Genomic DNA, 12,114 nt, shown 5'->3' on the forward strand with positions numbered 1-12,114 from the left:
GCTTTGCAGATGACTGGGATTCAAGCATATTATTACTTAGATAATCGTTTTGCTAGAATCATCAAGTGTGCTCTTAAAAGGACTGGAGGGAATGAGTTTGACAAGAGATCAAAGAGATCAATTATTATTGTGTCCAGTAGACATAAAGTGTCCATTGGACACCAGCTGGATGGGCAGAAGAGAGGAATTAATGCTATTTAGTTTTAGGGTGCTAACATAAAAAGTAGAGTAATTTCTTTCCTTCCCAAAAGCATGGTTGGCATTTATATTGCCATTCCTTATGTAATGAAACTTTCCTAATATTTATTATTTATCAAAAATACTAGTTTTGAATGTTTCCCTAAGAAGCTAATGAACCCAATTTTTATTTCTAATTATAAAAAGCAGGCAGCTCTTCCTAACAGGCCAAATACTGAAATCCTTGCCCAGCATTTAGACTGTCCACTGTTACAGATGCAATGTGACCAAGATTCCCCATGAGAGCTAGCTAGTAAGTCTGGAGAAATCTGGCCAGGCATCTTGATAATGAAAAGAAATATACGGGCTGTGTAGCCTCATAACTTTCGTGTCTGGAGTCTGTTTGTTTTTTTTTCTCTCCATTGAGCACTCTTTCCCTCCTCTGAAAAGATGTGGAAGGCAACAAGGGAAAAAAAAGCAACAACCCATCACAGAGTTGATCTGAATCTCCCCAAAGAAGCAGACAGAAAAAATGTCTCCTCAAAAGCAAATCCCAGGTGAAAGCTCCACGTCTCAGTTTTGTAGAGCTAAAGAAGAGAAGGGATGCAGATATTCTTTACTCCGGAACAACCTAGCCTCTAAACTTGTATTTAGAGCTTGTAAGTTGCTCTTTGTTTAGCCTTTGATTTTGATAGGTAGCAATAATTTGGCACTATTGCTCAGAGTCCATCTCTTTTATTTGCTATATGTTATAACCAACTTTCATCTGCACACGTCATTGCAGAATTTGGCCATGAGATCTTGAAAGTAATGAGCAGTTCTATGACTCAATTGTGATATTGGTTTCTTCAAAACCTATTCCGTCAAAACTCTGTGAAACTGCAAAAAGGATATGAAGATAATATCAATACACACTGCAGCTGGCTACATAAGGAGTTGTAGAGGAAGAATAAGGGTTACCAGAGCAGGAAAATACTGTTAATTACTTAGCATTGTTTCTTGAGGCATAATACCAGTATCTGGAAACTGCACATTCCTACCTGTATACCACATCAATATTACAAGGAATAAATCTTTCAAGCAGAAAAGAGAAACTGAAAAGAGAGATGAAACAAAAAAACAACAACAACAACAACAAAAAAAGAAAAAAGAAAAAGCAACCCAAAAATGGTACTCACTATATATTATCTGCAAATGTTCAGCTGGTAACTTAACTTGTCTTACTCCCCCTTTCAGCAAAACTATGAGCATCACAACTGTCAGATTTCTTCTCCGGTGTGTCCAGTGATGGAAGTTCATAAAAAGCTAAAGGATAATGCTCAGTAGAAGCCAATAATAAGTTTGTGTTAAAATACCCACTTAATAAGAATGCCACTGAGACGGTGAATTTCCACCTTGGGTATGAAACGCTGGCATACTCAAGTTTCCCCTGTTTGAGGGGCTTAGGCAATGCTCTGTTCAAGAAGCTACAGATAAGCCTGTACTCCCATTATTTTGTTGTGAATTAGCTCAGCAGAACGGACTTTTATTCTGATATGACTCAAGCAAAAAGTACTCTGGACAGATATACCAGAAAAACAGAAAATACCCCACAAACAGCAATCATGTCGTTATTATGTAAAGTGTTTACAGGATTAGGCAGTAACAGCAGTGACATGATAACACATAGTAAGGCCTCATCCTGGAAGGCTCTCTCGTCTGAATAATCCTAAATAAGTGTGTGCAGTCCTTTGCAGGGATTGTAAAGTGCAGAAAACTATGAAATTTGGGTGGAAAGAGATCAAAAAGCTCAAGCACACAGTAGTGGTGTGTCTCACTTAAAATTCTACAGAAAACAAACAGAAATTCATAAATAGGATTGTCTCTGACTTTTGATCTTGTCTGTGGGACACAACATCTCTTCCCTGAGAATAAATACACCAAAGCAAAAGCAACCCCTCCCTTGACATTTTATTATATTTCTGTAATTGTCTCGATATACCAGATCAATTGCATTTGAAAATGCAGCTATTAAACCATAACTAGACCATCTTCGGAGCCTTTGTTTGTCAATTGCATCAAACAACAATTCTTCTGCAGACAAGAAATCAGACTGTATTTTCACAATAATTGCAAGTCATTTCTAGGAGAAAGAGGTAGCAACAATACCCAAGGAAATAAAATAACACACTTTTGTGCTTTCCCATCAAACCCGATAGTGGTATGGGTTTAAATCAGTCAGAGGCAGCTACGCATGAGAGATTGCACTCTGCAGGCTCTATCAGTCAGAAGTCAAGGATACACGTCCATGATTTATCATACTTTTCATGGTAATTAGCTAGAGTGCCATTTTGCTTCCAGTAGCATCACTCAACTTTCTTTTTTTAATTTGGTCTTTTTTTCTGCAAATGAATTTACATATTTCTCAGTCTCTCATCCCCTACTATGTTTTATTTATGAATATAGGCCTTCCTGATGGTAACTTTAATGTGAAGAAGGTAGTAATTAGTGTACCTATCTGCTAAGTTAATCCCTTTCCCACAATGTCTGCAGAGAAGTTTAAGGTAAGTAACAGTTTACAGTCAATATTAGGTTTAATTATGCTTAATGAGGGTAACTGTCTCTGTTTACTAACTGCACCTAGGTGTGTAGCTCCTATATGAGTTTTTCTCCCAGCCTCATTCTGCACTGTTAATAGTGCCACTGTGCACGGTATGTGTGGTGCTTTAATGCATGAAACTGCTCCAGGAGAGCCAAGCAAGTGAGGCACCTGTTTCAACTCAGATTCAGTGGTAGGAGAACAGTCTTAAAACAATGGCAGCTTTGTGTAAGAAGGAAGTTTTGTTGTCTGGTATTTGAGTGTATGCAGTATATCATGGAAAAAAAAAATCAGACATTCCCCAAGCCCCTCTTCTTAAAAAAAAAAAAAAAAAAGAAATGAAATCAAAATAAATACATAAATTTAAATTAAATTAAAATAAATAAAACAAAGCACTTGTTCCCAATTTTAAGAGATCATCCCCCAAAATGTTTCCTGTAGGAGTTACTACACCCATTTGGTTCATCTAATGCTACGTTAACAATCCATACCTTAAAGGAAGTTACACAAAACAATGAAGGCTTCTTGTCTTACTCATATTGCAGCTATCCTACAGAGCTAAAAAGTTTCTAGAGATAACTGGAGACTACACTAATGTCATCTTTTAACTTTATACCAGAAAAAAAGACAAAAACAAAATGTCACATCCAAACCCACCTAGACTCTAGCTGCTCCATTTTTAGTCTGTTGCTTCAGCCTGCAACTTCCTAAAATGATAATCTAGATTTGAGTTTACTTCATTACTTTTTGCCATAATATTTTCCTTTGTGACTTCATGTATTACCCCCTTGGGAAATTCATGCAATGGGAAATTTTTATACATATTTATAACAACCCATGAAAAATGTAACTAAGTCTTTGATTCCCTAGGATGCATGGATTTGTTTTTTGTTATTTTTGTGTGCATGTGTATGTGCGTGCACACGCATGAGGGACTACGTGTGCAGGAGAAATGCGTAAAAACAAAGCAGTTTGATTTCCAGTGAGAAACGGAACTAGAACACACAAAAATTGTTCTGTAAAAGGAGAGGTTAGTTCATTTGATATTTCCACGGCAGTAAGAAGCAAGTTCTGCATTTTGTTCATATCAGAGAAATGTGAAGTTTACTTAGACATAGCTTAGGGGGCTTGTTTGTATTTCTGTTTTCTTTTTTGGCCTAGTGAGCACTCTGCATGAGTCCACATGTTCCCTCCTTATTTTTGGCATTGGCAAGACTTCAAGAAGAAAAAATCTTTGGTTAGAAAATTGTTTAAAAAAGGGGGAAAACCTTCAGCTTTTGTTTTTAAAAAAACACCCAATTATTTGAATGTCAAAGTATTAGTTACTAAAGTAAGATTTTATCTAAAGGCTAAATTCTAATTCTAGAAGCTCAATCCGGATCAGCATGCTTTGATTGTACAAGTTTTAATACCTAAGCTCAAGTCTCTTTCTTAAGGCTTGTATTATTTCTACAACGGGCCAGACTATAACCCTAACATCCATATTACTGGATGTTATATCCATATTACTGGATGTTAGGGAAAAGAATTCTAAAAAATAAGTGAGATTTTGTAACCGAGTGTCTTTCCTTCTCAATACTGTGTTCCAGAAAAACATGATCTAAACATTTAAAAACAAGTCTAACTATGATGCAAAACTAAGAGCTACTTAATGAAAAAGTAGACACCTGCTTTCAAAGTGACAGTATATTCTTCTCTTTGCCATTTAAGACATCCATATTCAAATAAACATGGACTCCATTATGAGATGAAAATTATTTACATGCACATATAATTTTTTCAGAGAACTAAGGAGGATTTTTATCCAAGAAAGGAGCAGAAGTAGGAAGGGTCACTTTACTGTTTGAACATAAAATCCAGCAGCTAGTTTAATTTAATGAGTTAAAAAACTACGGAATGATTCTAAGGATCTTGAAAATTTAAAGAACTCTTGATTTCAAGCATATGTTATGAAAAAATCTAAGTGAGTAATGTATACACTACTTAATATAAGTGGCCAATACCAGGAAAGGGCATATTCAAGATACTTCTCACCTGCTGCTGCCTTGCAGTTACTGCCATAAACAACGTTTGGGTGACTGAACCTGTTTATGAAGCAAAGTCCTAGAATTAGAGGCAACAGGATTACCTGCAGGCCACTGATGCTCAGTGTACATACACGTGTAACTGTCTCCTCAAAAATCCACAGGCAGATCTCCAAACCATAGCAGGTAGATCTCCCTGAGAGGAAGATGGAACTGTGCATTATTATGAAAATTTGTGCAGCTCCCTTCCCCTGACACTGGCTAGAAAAAAAACACCACACACTTCTCTGCAGAGCCTGGGAGAATGGTGGGCTTGCTTACTTGGCTCAATGTGGATAATAACTAGGCTTTTCCCATTACAGTGTTGCCTCCACACACCTCTCTGCTCAGATTCACCAATTATAATGAAGAACCTTGGGAGGATAAGGATTTTTAAAACTAATTGCAAGACAACCAAAGAAAAAACTGTTTTTCAAATGTCCAGAGTTTGCTTCAGAAAAATCATTTTTTTTCCCAAGATCTGGGGAAGTTCAGTCACCTCTAAATGAATTCAAGAGTCTGCTGCAGTACAGTGTATCAACAGAGAGGAAGGAGGTCATGCTCCCTTGACGACCTCTGAAACAAAGACGAGAGTCTCCAGTCTTGCTTGAGGAGCTTACCTGAGAAACCTACAGTTTGACGGCCTCCAGAATATCAAGGAGGCTTAAAGCATATGTTCAAATCATGTTTATATCTCAGGTAAGCACTTGGGACTTGAACATCGTGTTTTAATCACCTACCAATCAAACTGTTAGAACATAACTTACAAGAGAACTCTTACACATGGGAATTGAGATCTTGGGGCCAAACCCATCTCATAAAGAACATCTACATGTGCCTATAAACATCATTGTAAACATACTTTCATATAGAGGAAGGAAAATGTTTCTGATCACAGTTCTGCAAATGACAATTCAGATTATTAAAAAATTAAAGGCAGATTCTGTATGTAATGAAAATACTCTGTGAGTGACTAAGTAGCAACATTTCTTGATCCTTTATTTTCTTCAAAATTGATTTCTTGCCAGGAAAAAAAAAAAAAAGCTTTCAGCTGCTTGTCTCTCAGAAGAGACTGCCTACTTTTGCAAATTCCCTCTGCCTTCCTTAAGATATGCCTTCTGAAGGCAAAGGGACTCACGTAATCCCCAAAGTCCTATTAATATCAATAAGAATGATACAGGTTTGATTCAAAACAACCAGAGGGAATGGCTACAATGGGCTCAAAGCTGGTTTTCAGAGTCAGAATGGTCTGTATCATCTACTTGGCGCTAAAACATGCTTGCTGCTGCCATGCAAATGGTCCAGCTCATACTGCTGCTGACTTCTTGCTGTCTCTCATCTTATTGTCTGATATTTTATTTGCTGGTACAGGAGAAAGAGGGGTTTGGTCTTTTAAATGACCCTCATTTCTAATAGCACTGAGTTAAGTAGCAATGCTGTCCTGCTATTGATACTACTGCATAACGTAGGTTGGTCTTGACTAGAAGGTTTACAAACTTGGATGAGACACATGTAGGGTGTTCAACGGCACCACCACAATGTCACCATGCAAACATTTGAATTAGCTCTAAGAGAAAAATAGATGTCCACCTATAGAAAGAGGGTGTAGGGAGAGAGAGAGAGAGAGATGCTGAGACAGAGAAAGAAAGGGAAAGGGAAAGGGAAAGGGAGGGAGACAAAGAAAGGAGGGAAATTGGGAAGAAAGGAGAGATGAAGGGGGAAAAAGAGGGAGGGAGGAGGAAATTAAAAAGAATTTCAGAGTACTACTCAGTGGAAGATATATCTATGGAACTTTATGGGACACAGTAATGTTTTGAAGAGAAAATTTTGTTCTACCAGATGGAAGACTTACCACTCCCTTTAACAATTAGTCCCTTGCCAACCCAAGTTCTAATTGCATGAACTGTAGTAGCCAAGTGCCTACTGGGTTTAAAAAAGACAACATAAAAGAAATCTGACCGGGGGAGAAAATCTGACCAGAAGAAAAAACAAACAACAACAAAAGCAAAAAACAACACACTGCCCTGAGCTATCCACTGAAGAAAACTACCTTTCTCAAAACAAACACCAGAGATACTAAAGATCAGTATTTTAATCTGTTTGGACATCTGAATATTGACATCTGGACAGCAAAATAACTATTTTTTCTTTTCACTGAAGGTAAACTGAGTCAGTGAAAGAGAAGAAAGGCTTTAATACCAAATTTTGTTCTATGTCCCAAAAATGCTCATGTGTCATCAAAAATGTGTTATCTGTACCACATCCACCAAGTATTACAAGATGACCCACACTTAAGATGAAAAAAATCTGACTTAAAGGAAAGTTTTGTCTTGGCTTCCACCCCAGCAGTCAATACAACTGCATATATCTGAGCAAGAACCATGGTGGTTAAATACCTTCTTCTGAATCTCAAAAGACTTCACTGATGTTCTGTTTTTTGCCCGTACTTTTTTTCACTCCCAGCGGACAGGGACGATGTCTTTTTCGGAGAGAATGTGTCAGATCATGGCCCCTGGCAAATCAACATGAATCGCTAAGAAAGAAAATTTTAACATCCTCCAGCTCCACTTTTAAAGTGCTAAATGAGGAAACGTGTTGTGCTAGTGTGTTGATTAGAGGAACTGTAAATGTCTTTACCAAAATAAAACATTCTCTCTCCCATCTTTTCTTTTTATATAGGAAAGTATACACACTGACCTTGCATTGTTAGTTTTACTACAATATCTGCTGAAAACCACAATGCGTATACACGCAGGTAAACATAAACACACACACACCACTGAACTTTGTGTTGGCAGCCAGACTGTGGTAACCCATGTCCCCTGGGCAGCAATCAGCTATGAAGGAACAGGAAAAAGTGAGTGTAATGATTAACTAGCCCAGTGGGCTATTATTCATGGAAGGTAGAGTAGCAGCATTGCAGACTGCGATGCTGGTCGCCTCTCCCTCTGGAATGCTGCTGGATGCCTGGAATCAAACTTAGCACAGAAAAAAAACAGCAAATCTAATGTCAACATAAGAAAGAAGCTGAATTTTGCCTCCTGGACTCTGCATGTAAGGAAGAAACTTGCAGGAGCAAAGATTTTCTGTTAAGCTTGATGTTGAAAGGATATGACAAATATTCCCATTTATCAAATATGTATGTGCAGTTTATGGTAAGACTAATAAGGTTATTGGTATCAGCTATAGGCAATTATTTTCTATACAGCATGAAGTAAACAACTTTAATGGCAACTGGCAAGTACCAATGTTGTTAGGAGCAGCCATGGTATTAATATTGGAGCAGATGGTTAAAGGGCATCCATTTAGTTGAAAGACTAAACAATGGGTTTCCCTCTAGCCAATCAGGGAAAAATCAAAGTCGTCATAGCTGTTCCCCCTCTGTTGGTGCTTTACCCTGCAGTCCCCAGAAAGCTCCAGAAATTCCTTCAAAATTCTTTCAAATCTTTCCAATGCTTTTCAAGTAGTGCATCAAAGGTGAGCATACCACAATGCCCACTGTACTTCTCCCACTGTTACCGCAGTCAGCATTTAGCAGTGAGGCAATACACTACTGCCTGGACTTCAGCTTTGGGAAACCAAATTCAACCTGATCTCTTCTAGTTTTCAATGATTTAACCTCATCAGTCATGATAAAGAAGAAAATTAAAGTTTAAGCTTTTTATTATTTTTTTTACAACAAAAGCATTTGCTGTTTATTTAAGAAGACCTTGAAAAAAACTATTTAGAAAAAAAAAAAAAAGCAAATTCTTTCTTTCAATAAACTCTCTTTCCCTCTGAAAGGCTTTGCTCTGTGTGTGGATTATTCATTTACTTTAATTATTTTGAAGTGCCTCTGTTCGAGTGGGCAGGAGTTAAGTATCCACAACATCAGCGTAAGTCCTAGAACTAGTTGTTGTAAACAAAATGTTCTGCAGTGGCCTAAATCTGCATAAGTAGCAAGCCTTGAGAATTTTGGAAGTTCTTTTCCACAAAGAGTAATTCTGGGAACCCTGAAACCTATGGGACCCAATTCCCTGAGCATATATTGTGGGACTTACATTGTATAGATGGGTCATATCTCTCTAATCAGGAATGCAGATATAAATCCTTCTTCTCATCTTGTAGGAAAACAAACTTGTTGCTCCTATTTGAATGTGGAAAGCAAAATCTCACCTGTAAGAGGCTGGTACAGACAATGCAACTGGCCAGACATTTTCATCTACCACAAATAAGGGTTTATTAGGACACAATGACCAAGTGATATAACAGAACTCAGAGAGTCAGAACAACATAAGCAACTAGGCACATAATCAAAAACAAACAGCAATCTTTCATAATCTCTGTAATCACCTCTCTTTGTCTCACGCACATCCACACATATACCCATGTATAGTAACAGGAATACGTAAGTTGTTGTCCCTTGTTAAATGTTTTCATTGCCCAGATGTCTTCCTGGTTAATAAATACACACGCTAAGAACAACAAGAAAACAAGCTCTAAGAAAAAGCCCTTGGAAAACTTCAGATGGAAGACTTTGGATGTAGTTATGTGAAGACATTCACAGAAGGGAGAAGAAGAACAAAGTCTGAGGAAAATATACAAGATTAAACTATTATCACTTCACATGCAGTGGACTTTGACTTGAACAAGGACTCCAAAAATAAACACAACTAACATTTAAATCACAAGCTCTATTTTCAGTGACACCCTTTCTCACGTGACTGTATGTACACTCAAAAACAAAACCCCAGCAGCTAACATCCACAGCTTTGAGAAATTTTGATCCCAAGGATCGAGCTAACATCCAAACTTTCCATTGCGTCCACAGGCTTCTACGATTACATTCTTAAATAAAAGCACAAATGAAACGAAACTAAAACCAAAGAGAGAGAAACCAACTGAAATCAGCTGAAATGAGCATATGGAAGGTATGATGTAGACATCTGGAAAACCAGAAAACATCACCTCTGGTAAATCTCGTTTTGTATGTCTCCCCACTTTCAATCTGCATTCCTGTTCCTTATGCATACTTCCACATAAATGTATAGCTCCTCTGCACTGTTGCCAATAGTTACACCCAATACTTACAGGTAAGCCTGCAACTCTCTTCCTCTACAGAGGTAAAAGAGAATGGAGGGAAATCAACAGCATGAAGGAAGTATGAAGTATGAAAACAATTCTGCACTTTCTCACCCGCAGTTGGTTATATCTTAGGAACAGTTGCTTTGAAATACAAGTTGTTGTTGAGGTTTGATTTAGAAATCCCTGTCAGTTTTGACATTCAGGTGAAAGTATTACTGCTGGCTCCAGAACAATTTGCATATCTTATCACTAAATAAAATGTCTGAGGTGTGTACCAATCTGATGAAATTATAAACAAGAGTCCACATAAGCACACGTCTTCCTGTTTGATTTCTGTCCTCTTCACTAATCTATAATAAATTATATGATCATCTCATTCTAGCCAGAGGTTTAACTGTGCATGTAAAAAGGAAAATGATAGCAGCCTATTCTTTTTCACACTTTACAGCTGAGAACCTGACAAAATTGTGGATTTGGTGAACAAGCAGAAAAGCTTATTTTGTTACCATCTACCCCTCCTTATAAGCCACACAACTGGTAGAAAATCCCATGTATTTATGTATCTTTAAAAAGTCTCCCACACTCAACATAAACAAGTAAATAAATACAATAAACTACACCTTTTTTTACTGCAATGACTAATATACATGCTTAACTTTATGTCCTGCAATTAATCTCATCTACTTCAACAGGATTACTCATAATGCTGTGAGTGAAATACATGTGTAAATCCTTGCAGAATCATGGCCTGAATTGCCAGCAGTATTACATGGAACAATTAAATGCCCAGGCCTAGAATGGCTCTTCAGAAAGATTAGAAGAAATCTTTAGGCATAAGAGGTAACAAAATCTACTCCAGGGAGAAGCTATGAGAAGAACAGTGTTCAGGGAATTGTCTTCCCTTGGGAAATTCACCTGTCACCACATTCTTCCAGTAACATTACATGCACCTTCTTCATCTACCAGTTATCACCTTCGCTCACCACTCTTTTCTCAATCATCAAAAACCTTTCTCCTTCTCCGCACATCCTCCTGCAGCTGCTTTGTGCCAAAGGAGACAGGAGATACATCTCACTTCTTTTTATTCTTTTGTGCAGTAAAACAGGAGTAGAGCACACTCTGGCCCTTATATTGACTACCTTAGTAACAAAACAGTTCACATGCTAATTAACTGAGCTGGGTGCACAATTGAACACTGCCACCAACTTTGCTTCTTAACCTGCTACTGAATCATTCACATGCTAGTCTCTTAACCCTCTCACTGAAGATTATTTGTTCGGTATACCCTATGGACAATCCTTAATCTGTATTTTCTTTACGTGAGTTCATTACAAGAAGCTGCTGATCAAAATGTATACAAATTGAATATCCAAACTGTCTAGTTCCACCTCCTGATGAGTAGCTTACCACCTGGCTTCCTATGTAAATACTCACAAATGCTATATCAATTTTTTTCTCTGTACATTATTTAGTGTTTGACTAAAATCCATGGCTTCCACAAACACTTCCGCTTGACAAAGTCAATTCCTTAAAAGTTCAAATGACTATTTGTCACTAACATTTCACCTCTACTAATGAACTGCAAAAATGAATGATAGAAAATGCAAAGCTGTATTATGCTTAGCAGTTAACATTTTAATAAGGAGGAGATTAGCAATTTTTAATACCTCCAGTGCTTTGTTATATACAGTAGCACAATAACTGAATATTTTAATTGCTAATTATTTAGACCTCATTCAGTTCTCACTCAGGCAAAACTCCCATTGAGGGACTCTTGCCTGAGAAAAGAGCTACAGGATTTGTCTTACTGTAATTTGAAAAAAAACACTTTATATATCATAAAAACTATCAAGTTATAGTGAGACAAAAATCATTAAATCCGTAGCAATATTAAACCCTACTGAAAGTCCCACTGACTCCTAACGCCAATGTTTTTATATTAAGTAAAATAGATAATTGCAGTTTACCAGTTGTAACTTACCTGCATAATTTAAGCCCAGATATGTTGGTGCTCTTAAAGAGATCTACTAATGTTTTGAGTCTTCTTATCGTACCCCTGCTTTTCTCCTGTGGGAAATCTCAGTTCAAATGTGATAGGGAAATAGCATTTCCAAACAATTACGGTATCAACACCTGTAGAAACCCAAAAAGTAGCATTTGATTTTACCTTTTGACTTCGGACTCCAAAAGGGTTAAGAGCAGCTCTCAACACTTCTTTTTTATGCTGCTGTA

General features: G+C 37.3%; 1 protein-coding gene across 12 annotated transcripts in view; it reads right to left on the reverse strand.

The window, feature by feature from the left end:
* Positions 1-12,114, reverse strand: part of LOC310892228 (uncharacterized protein) — a 421,439-nt gene that overhangs the window by 348,113 nt on the left and 61,212 nt on the right. For all 12 annotated transcript variants that reach the window (XR_014577955.1, XR_014577956.1, XR_014577957.1 and 9 more), the window contains exon 2: positions 12,050-12,109. The gene's annotated coding sequence lies outside the window, so the exon portion shown is untranslated. The remainder of the gene's footprint in view (positions 1-12,049; positions 12,110-12,114) is intronic.

The sequence above is a fragment of the Anser anser genome (genome assembly GCF_964211835.1).
Source record: "Anser anser genome assembly, chromosome: 1".
NCBI classification, from domain to species: Eukaryota; Metazoa; Chordata; class Aves; order Anseriformes; family Anatidae; genus Anser; species Anser anser.